Raw genomic sequence first — 9,718 nt, forward strand, 5'->3', positions numbered from 1 at the left:
TAGCTTCTCATTTCTTCAACAACCATGTGGCAAAACACATCCTGTGGTCGTGGAAATTCTACTGCTATAATATTATTTTCTTATTTATATCTTTTGTATAATATAACGTTTTAATATTTTAACTAATATTATTAATCAAATAAAATGTATGTGTGATACTGGGACACAGCATGAAAACTGGTTAAAATAAAAATCCAGATTTTCTGGTTATTACACATGTGGCTAGTACAGTACCAAAACTTTTTGCTTGATTTTTTTTATTTTTTAACAGAAATTACTGGCATGTTATGTGGATTTGGGGTTGGGACTCCTTCAGTCAGTTTGAGTTCCCTTTCCTGTTTTTTTTTTTTTTTTTTTTTTGTATGTTTTGTGACACATCTTTCCTGGTATACCACATTTTATTTTATTTTCCTGTTCATTGGCTCACCTGGTTTTACTTGTTAACCCACTCCACCTGCATCTCCTCAGTTGTTTTCCAGTTATATACCCCTTGGTTCCATTCAGTGTTTGTCAGATCATGCTTTGTGTTTCCCCGTCATGTCTCCTCTGTTTAATCCGTGTAAGTTCTTGTGTGATTCTTAGTTCCTGCACCTGTTTACCTCCTGCCTCTCCGTCCTGCATTTGGGTCCTCATATCCTACTCACAATGACAATTACAGTCTAACACCCAGAAGGACAACGGCTTCCAAGCTGTTGATGTTCCAAACAATCTGCTCCTCCAGACATGTTCTACAGTCAAGATGAGGCTAAGAAAGACTCTCAGAACTCTCATGATTGAGATTCAGACCCTGATTTCTGGCAGAGAGTAGAGCTTTTAAACCTATCCGAGGTTCAGCCCAGCTTTCTGTTAGATGCTGGTTATGAATCTGGTCTCAGTGGAGACTGTCAGAAAAATTACCCTACTGGGTTGGAATCAATAATAGCACCACAATGATGGATGTTGCTCTGGTCAGAGAAGTAAAGGGACACCTTCTGCTGGGGGATATGAGCCAGGTGGTGCCTCTCCAATCTGGCATCTTTGATGGTTGCATCAGCATCTCTGTTTTGCAGTGGGTCTGTAACGCAGACAAAAGTTCCCATAGTCCACCAAATAGACTTTATAGTTTTGTTTGGAACTCATCTCTGTCAGGACGCTGTTGTGCAATTTTCAGCCTCATTCTGGAGAACTCTAAACAGCTTGAGCTGATCACACCACAAGCCAAGAGAGCAGATTGCAGTGGAGGCCTGGTGGTGGATTACCCAACAGCAGCAAGGCAAAAAGTTTGTGTGTGTGTTGACGAGTGTAGCAGAAGTCTTTCCCAAAGGACGGGGCTCAGAAACTTCAAACAAACTCTTCCAAACCAGGTTGAGTATTCAAGACAGCGAAGTTGTTTTAAAAAACACAAAGGGAAAATTTGTAAGGAAGGGATGAGATTGGATAAGAATTTACTCCTAGAGACGAGTGATTGGATGTTTCTAAGTCTTTCTCACAAACTGTGGTGAGATCTATTTATAGTTTGGCTAGACGTACATGACTTTATGTGTGTGTGCTGCCACAAAGAAGACCAATTCTGGACAAGTATTAAAACATTTATTTAAATAAAAAAAACTGTATTAAATTTTAAAAAAGAGAAAAAATATTCAAAATTTTCTGATGTTGAATAAATTGTGAAAATATATCCATTTTCTTAGACATTCGCACATTTGGGGGCCGTCATATTGGCATCTCTTTCAAATGAACAGCAACAATCAAAGTGCCAGTTATTAGTTACGTCAGTTAAACTGATGTCTAAATGCTAAAATTAAAATGTAATCTGCTATAAGCTAACAAGATATGACAATCTTGCTGCAACTTAAAATTTATATATAAATTTATATAAACTTATATAAACTGGAATATGTTTCTTTTATTGGCTACCAAGTGGTGTGTTGTTTTAGCACCGTCACTTCACAGTATGAAGCTTTCCAGTTCCAGTGCCGGCAGGTATTTCTTGTGGACTTTGCTTGTTGTCTCTGTCCTTTCTCCAAGTACTCCAATTCCTTTCCACAGTCTAAAAAACATGCATGTGAGTTTAAATGATGTTCCTAAATTGACCACAAGCATGCCTAGTTGTCTCATTTGTCTTCATGTTGGCCTTGTGATGGGCAAACAACCTGTCCATGGGTGTACTCCAAGTCTAGCTCTCTGACATCTGGTATTAGCTGCTGCTCCCCCATGATCTGAACAGTATATAAAATAGATGGATGGATTTTCTGTTATCCATTCAGTTGTCATACAGTATCACTGCACAGCTCACTGTTATCCATGCTCCAATTTTCACTTTTTAGAACTAACTGAGTTTAGATATCTTTCCCCTATTATAATTTTATGGGAAAAGAGTATAGAGTACTGTTTGCCTTTAAATAATTCCATTATTACAATAATAATAATGATGCATATGTTTGTTTATGGAAGCATGGTGAACTGAAGATTGGTCATTTAACATGTTTTAATACTTTATTCATTTGTCCACTTGCTGCATCACAGTCAGCTGATTTGACTAATGAAATGATTGTCGATGTTAAAAATATCCATGGCAGTACATCTGCACAATAAGCTGATTTTCTTATTTGTGCCTTTTACTAGGTGTGACCTAAATTTATAATATCTTTTGAAACAGCAACTTGAATGAGATCAAAACTATTATTAGCCAATCTAGCGGCCATCGTTCGGTTAAAAAAAAAAAAAAAGCTGCATAGATGATATTTTTTCTCAAATATTTCTATTCATTTGCAAGCAAAAATGTATGCAAATGCGAGGATGTATAGGTTTTTAAATGCAAGTATGTACCATTTCTCATATATTTATATCACTGAAAAATAAACCTTTTTGTAGTCTGTTATAATGATAGCTGCAGCCATTCACCTCTTGATCTCCCATTCTGACTGAAAGAAATTGTAAAATAATAATAAATAAAATATGTAACAGTTGATAAAAAAAAAAAGTTAATGTGATCCAAATGGACTGACACACTTTTAGATGCAAGTCGATCTGCTTGTGTGTATTTATTACAGTTTGACAAGGTGTTGAAGTTTTAAAGGTGAACTTGGGGTGTCAGAGTACCAAAGGCCAGCTGTCTCCACAGATACTGTCACTTTATAACCCCACTGACTCACAATTGTGAAGACAAAAGTTAATGGACCAACTTATGTGTGTCTGCGTGTGTGTGTGACTTTTGCAAAAAAAACACAACATTAAAACCAGAGAAAGCAAAAGCAAGTTAACGCTGACTGCACACACCTGATTGCAACTTGATTCTCCAACAGTGGAGACATATTTTCAGCAGTGATGGGCCAACCCCAGGCAGAAAGGCTTTGAGGACTGGTTAATCTGGCCTCCGAATAATCCAGTACATGAGGCCATAAAACATGTGAGGAATGTGAGGTTAAAAGAAGTTGCATAGAGGCCCTACCTTGCAAATTACCTGAATTATGAATCTAATAACTATGCCCTTGTGCCAAGCATAACCAAAATACTTCTGTCCTGTTGAGTCTTCACCTCAGTTGGTAAAAGGGGGGAATACACTTATATATTTAGTTGGTTTTAATGTTGTGGCTAGTCATTTTGTGTGTATATGTTAGTAAGTAATACTTTGAGGATATTTCTTTCAAGATTTTCAGATACTTTTAGCACAAGGTGACAATAAAACATTTACATGTTGAACAGTGAGAAAGGTCCAGGTACACCTGAGAATGTATAAGCAGACAGTGTAGAGCTGAAAAGTGTGTGTTCCTCAGATGTGTGTGTATATATATAGTACATTGCTCTTCACATTAGCAGAGCTCTAGTATGACTTACTCCCTGAATAAACTCACTAAATAAAAAATAAATACAATCTGATCTACTTTCAGTGTCAACACCTTTCATCCTTTTATCTTCAAGCAGCCCCCTTCCCCCAACATGGTTACTATGGAGATGACCAAATGCATATCATATGCATGCATGAGTTTCTGTCGCTGATGTGCTCAGGGCTGGGCAGCAGGCAGAGGGGAGGAGTGGGGAGAGCAGGGCGCGACAGAAATGTGTTCTACTTAAAATGCTAATTTTACATATTTAATGCCACGGAGCAATTTCTATTGGGAGATGAGCAGAGAAGCAGAGAAGCAGAAAAGCAGCGAAGCAAAAGGAGAAGGGGGAGAGCACTTATACACTCAACTGTCCAACAGGAATGGGTTGGGGGAGTGAAAGCACAAATTCCCTTCTCTCCACTTAACTCATTTATTCATCTGTTTGTACCCCCCCCCCCCCCCCCCCCGTCCCCCACTCCCGCTCTCATCTTATCTCTCTTCTTGCCTCCCAGCATCTTAAGCCTTCTCATAAAGACAGAAATTTATCAACAGTAATCCAAAAATTTCTTACCTGTTGCGAAACACAATGGTACACTTAATGCATAGGGTTTTTTTTTGTTTGGTTCTCTTCTTTTTTTAACTAAAACAGGAGAACATCCATTATCTGCTGCATTTTAGCTAATTTGTGTTTATCAAAATTAAATTTAAAATATGTGAAAAAAATGCCTGAGAGGTTACTGAACATGGCTAGCCTCATAATTCAGTTCGATACAGGTCACCTGACCCTTCAAGTCATGCTGCTAAGTAGTGACAAAATGTGAATTTTCTGCTCTGCTCACTTCAATCCCTCTCCAACACAGCAACCACCTCGAAATCCTGCAGAAGTCCCACTTTTCAGCTTTCAGAATCCATTGAATGTATGTCAGTATCATTAATGGTTGGCAGTAATTAGAATAATGCACGTTGCTTTCTGGGGGATTCACTTAAATGATTTACACCAGGGCTACTCACCTCTGTCCCTTGAGGGCCAATGTCCTGTTTTTAGATTTTTCCCTGCTCCAATAAACCTGATTTAAATTAAGCTAATCCAACAGCCTATCAAAACCTACACAATGACCATTGATTTGAGTTGGAAGTGTTGGAGCAGGTAAACATCTCAAACCTGCAGGACAGTGGCCCTCGTGGGACCAAGCTGAATAGTCCTAATTAAAAAAAAAACTAGATCACCTGGAGAGTTGCCATCAGTTTCACTTAAAAAAAGGGCTGGATTTAAAACTCTTCAAATATACTATACAACACCTTTCATCCTTTTATCTTCAAGCAGCCCCCTATACTATACACTATAGACAACCAAAGTTCTGATAGTTTGAATTTGAAAATACAAAAATAGTTATCCAAGCATAAAAGTGGGATAGGATGGATAGGCAATGCATTTCTTTTGGTACCTTCATCATTTTTTGACATTCTACCAAATGGAAAACAGTAGTGGTTTGCTGGTTTTATTGTAATAAATACTACTTTTATCTATTTGGATTTCATGATTTGTGTATTTTTGGGCCTTATATGTTAATAAAATAGATCACAGGGAAAAAATATTTATCAGGTCATATAGGTGAGGTTGTGCTGAGATAGACAAGAAACCAAACATGGCTGTAGTTAACATTTTCTTTTTATGTGGTATATACTGTAAAAGGCAAAATCAAAAGTATTCCAACAACCAAAATAATGTAAGACCCCTCAGGGTTATGAAGACTTTACTGAGGGGTTTCCCTTGAATTCTGAGACAGTTTAAATGCTAGTTCTGGTGATAAACCCCTTTTACAACTTTTCAACAATAAATATTTTTGTTTGGAAATAACCTACCTTTGAAATGTGCCTCAAAGAAAGGGGTGAATCTCTTCTACTATATTTTAATGCCAATCTTGAAGGTGGTACTGGAAAGTTTTATATTTTCTGAGGTGGTACTTGACATAGAAAATTTTGAGCACAATTTGACTGTGCATGGAAAGGTAATGACACTTTGTTTCCTCAACTACGTATATAACAACAAATATCTACATTTCCATTAAAATAAACAATGTGCTTTAAAAACTGCCTTAGATAACTGCCTGTGATGTGAAAATCTGCTTCGTGTCAGTGCAAACTCATGTCAGTACTGTACAGTATTGACGTCCATAAATGATCTGTTTTGCCCACGTATTTGTTCTCTGCAAGACAGATTTTATACACTTGTAATATTTTATCCAGTTCATGTTTTTAAGACTGCAAAACTTGGCAAATGCCATGGTCATGTCATTCCTCCAAATCTGTTACTAGCCATTTTAAGCACCACTCCTGACACCATCCTATTTTTTGCCATAAGGTAGACTCATTTTTTTATAACTTTGTGAGCCCTAAAACTCGAAAAAGATATAGAAAAGCCAAGATTCTTAAAGGTCCCATATTATGCAAAATTAACTTTTTAAAGGTTTACTAATAGTCATATGTGTCCTCATAGTCTGTGTATGTGGCCCAAAATTTAGAAAATTCTGTCTCCTCTTTAACTTGCTTACTCCACTTTTTAAGCAAATGTGTACTCAAACAGGTGAGTCTGAGATCAGCCCCCACCCCCCAGCTAGCTGAGCCTGCCATCTGGAATCACCAAGCGGGTGCCAGCAAAAACCAAATCCTCTCCCAGAGAGGGGAGTGGACAGGCACCACTCATGAACATTTAAAGGTTCAGACACAGAAACAGCTCATTCTCAGAAGAGCTCACTAGAACTTCTTTTGGAATGGCTGAAATTGAGGACTATGGCTGAAATTGGGGTAATACACTTTCAACACAAAGTTGTTGGACCTCTGACACCCATATGAAGTTGTTGAAAATATGTATAACGTAGGACCTTTATGTTCAGGTTCTGCCAGATTTATATGAACATACTTTGTCACTTTGTCTGTATTGTACACAAGTTTGTACAAATTAAATTAAATGTCTCATGTGCCCTGGGTCTGCTTTGAGAACATTAAGCTTTGCTCTTCCGCATTATGTAATAGTAACGTTAGCATAAGATTAGAGCTACAAAACAGAACTTTTCTTGAGCTCCTTCCTTCATTGCTTCTTTTTTGTGTTTAATCCATCACAGCAATGTAAGTGTGCAACTTAATTGTTCTTCTGAGGTCAGAAATTCAGTACTTAATCTTAGGAAACAAAATGGAGGCAGTCTTTCAGAGTCCTGACATCATTTTTGATGATTAGTTCAATGTCCCAGAGTTGTCTCAAGGTCTCTTCCTGGTGTGCTCCCTGACCCCAGCTTACATGCAGCCATCAGTGGTTTCATGGTTGATTACAGCCACTGCGGGATTATTTGTGTTGTTTTTGGGGCTAAAGGTAAAACCAGATTAATTCAGCTTTGGATCTTTGAACTCAGTTGGAAGGCAAGAGGCCTGGTCCTCATGGAGAGCACATGGAAACATATCTAAAGTGTAAGGGCTGGAATTTATTAACTTGCATAGAATTTTCAGGAGATTTACTCTGATCCCAAAAATAACTACTAGCTGACACCTAGTCCAACTTTAACATAATCCTAACCAAATCTTTACATTAACATTTAACCCTTTACATTCTAGGAAAATGTGCCTAAACTTGCTATCCATGGTATACCTAACTTAATCTGAGATCTGCTTTACAAGTAAATGAGCTAAAGGCTCAGTTTTGGTCAAACATATTTTTATTCCTTACTGGAACTGAATTACAGATACCTGAACACACTGAAAAATATATCTCGTCCATTAAAAACGGTTAGGTAAATATTTGCTTGTAGATGACTGTGCTTATGACCTATAAGTTAGAAAAGACAATCAGAGAAAAGTCTGATGTCTTGCCCAAATCTGATCAAAATGTAACAACAATACACAAAGAATATTTTAATTTTTAAATTACTTTATTTTATACAAGCTTTTCTAACAATGTGCTCAAGTATTGCCCCAAAACTATTCTTGCCTCTTAAAAACTACGGACACAACATGACATCTCCAATAGGCTTGTGTAAATCAAAGCTAACAATATTGGTTTTAAATCATTGTGTTTACATGTATGAGAAATTATACATGTGAAAATTCAGAAATCATTGTAAAACTATTTATCCTTCTGATCCCGATTTATGGTGCCCAATAATGGCTGAAGAACATTATGTTACACTTAAGATGATTTATTAGATATACTGTACATGAAGCAAAATTATAGTTAGCTCATCTACAAGTTGTGAGCAACATTTGCACCAAATTGGAAGAAATTCAATGAGCAATCCCAAAGCATTATGCCTCCATTGTGGGAATCACCTGCACATTGAGTTGTCCTAAATTCTATGTCTACCATGTCAAAACTTTAGTGGGAATATTTCTTGAAAATCCAAAGCAACAGCATTCGCCAACAATAACCACAAACCACAACACTGGTGATTTACTATGATCTGGCTTTTTTTATTAGCTTTGCAGCAGCAAATTTGAAAAGAGGAGCAGAGTTAGAGTTAAAGCACAACATAAAAGTTCAAGCAGGAAGTTTGAGTGCAAGGACAGAGTTTGTTTGTTTATATCTCTACTAGCTACTTGCTGCTGTAACATCTGAATTAAAATAAAGTATCTCATCTTGAGAGTGAGCAGTATGAAATTTGAGTGTGAAACCTTGGAAGTCATTACTTAAACAGAAAAGCTGAAATATATCCTAGGTTAGTGAATATTTAAAGTTCTACCCACAGTCTACATATGAGCCCAGAAGTCATAAGAATGGGTCTCCCACTTCAGTAGGTTACATGAAAAGTCTTAACTCTCGAACTTTAAGGCCTTCTGTGACATACTGGTAGTTTACCACTAGAGCCCAGTGGAGCCAGTGAGTCCTGTCTCTCTCTAGCTGACAATGCCCATGGCTGGCTGAAGCTATTGATGATGCCTGATGCTGACAGCAAAGCAATCCGCCTCCAGAGTCCCTGGACTTAGTGCCGACGTGTGTGTATTGTTCGTTTATGTGTGTGCATTTAACTCAGTCAACTGACTTAATTTCCAATCTCCATTTTCTGTGTGAATATGTGTAGTTATTTTAACCTCAAAGACCCAACTCTGAATCTAAGCTATAGTAAAGGGGTGGTCTGCCTGGACTACAGACCTCTCAGCTTGGATTATCACTCTAGACACCTCAGTGATAATGATTGTTCATGGGAAAAAGTTATACAAAGACCTATGTGATTTTTTATGTTTCTTTTCTTACTGACAGTTCAAGTGGAACTACAAATACTTGTAATTAGTAGAAATATATATATATATATATATATTATAATCTCCTATTGCTAGACTGAGTAACTGTAATAATCCCCTCAGTTAATATCCTAGTCTGACTTTATAGCAGCAATGTCATCATTTCCGAGAGTACAAGATGGCCTTTTAGTCATGAAGTACTCGAGTCAGCGTGCCATCTTGGCAGTCACAGATGTCCTTAACCACTATTTTAGTCTTAGGAAAGACAAATAACATAAGATAAAACTGACAGGTTAACCTTTTCAATTATCTTGTAGCCATGAGGAAAAACAATGCAGACTGTTAATGCAATGTGGCATGGAGACAATTGAAATATCATTGCTCTCATATCCCGGGGCTTACACACACTGCATCTCCATGAGACACAGCATAGAAATGCCCAAACAAAACAGCTGGAGTTCTACTCCAGTACATGCCTGCAAAGTTCAACTGGCCAGTGTCAGTAGTCTCTCCGTGTCTTATTCCTCAATAAAACCATAAACCATAAAGAACACACACACAAATCTTGGTGAGTGGCCTGCTAGACACACACGGTTTCCCCGATCCTCCCACAGGCACCAGTCCATCCCATGAGGTCATCGCCTGCCGAGACCCAGGATTAAAACTCCAAAGGCACCCTTGGAAGC

General features: G+C 37.7%; 1 pseudogene; it reads left to right on the forward strand.

Annotated features, from left to right (window-relative positions):
• The first annotated feature begins 708 nt into the window (after positions 1-708).
• Positions 709-1,410, forward strand: LOC121638031 (annotated as a pseudogene).
• Positions 1,411-9,718: the final 8,308 nt, after the last annotated feature.

Source organism: Melanotaenia boesemani, chromosome 4 (genome assembly GCF_017639745.1).
Source record: "Melanotaenia boesemani isolate fMelBoe1 chromosome 4, fMelBoe1.pri, whole genome shotgun sequence".
Classification (NCBI taxonomy): domain Eukaryota; kingdom Metazoa; phylum Chordata; class Actinopteri; order Atheriniformes; family Melanotaeniidae; genus Melanotaenia; species Melanotaenia boesemani.